Below are 839 nucleotides of genomic sequence, written 5' to 3' on the forward strand. Positions count from 1 at the left end.
AGCACGTTGCTCCGCTGGAGCGCTTGGAAGGAGGCGGCTGGTGAGAAGAAGGGAAGGGCGGGGCTCGGGGCGCCTGGGTGGACACAGCCCGCCGCCGCCACCTCCAAGCCTAGGGATGCTGGACCCCTGGCTTGGGGCGGCTCTGAAGCCTGGTTCCTGGTGCCCGCAGGGCAGACGTCGAACTGCCCGTTTATCACCAAAGGATGACCGAGGCGCGCGCTGTGTGCGCTCGCTTTTCTTTCTGAGAAGCTCCGTTGAGCTCCGAGACTCAGCAGAGACTCCCCAGGAGTCGCTCCCAGTGCGGTCATGATCAAGGACACACAGTGCTGGTGGAAGGCGGGGAAGCACGGTGTCCACCTGCTTGCTCGCCCCGGGACCGTCGGGCTTCATGCTGAAAAGAAGCGGTGACCTCCATGGGGCATCGGTCACCCGGAGAGCGAGGTTGGCAGTGGCCGTTTGCCCCACGTCTGGCATGGCCACATGCAGTGGTGGCTGCTTTGATCCAAATATTATTCAGCTGGTACTAACTCAGTTATGCTCAGCTGGGACCTTGGGCCCCCAAGCCCAAGGGGAAAATGTTTAACAGCCAGTGTTACCCAACTGTGGCTGACAAGCTGCGTTAGACATGGTTATATTGGATTCAACTTTTCTCTCTCTCTTCCCTCCCCCTGCCCCAAAGCTAACGTGTGTGTGTGTAGACAACCTTAGCATGAAAATGGTTTTCAATAGGCAGGTACTACATGTAATAATGTTCTTTGAAGTCTGACCCGAAGTCATCTTCTTCTGATTCACATGTCATAACTATTGGAGCCAAGAAGAGGATGGAGGAACGTGCCTGG

The sequence above is a fragment of the Dama dama genome, chromosome 15 (genome assembly GCF_033118175.1).
Source record: "Dama dama isolate Ldn47 chromosome 15, ASM3311817v1, whole genome shotgun sequence".
NCBI lineage: Eukaryota > Metazoa > Chordata > Mammalia > Artiodactyla > Cervidae > Dama > Dama dama.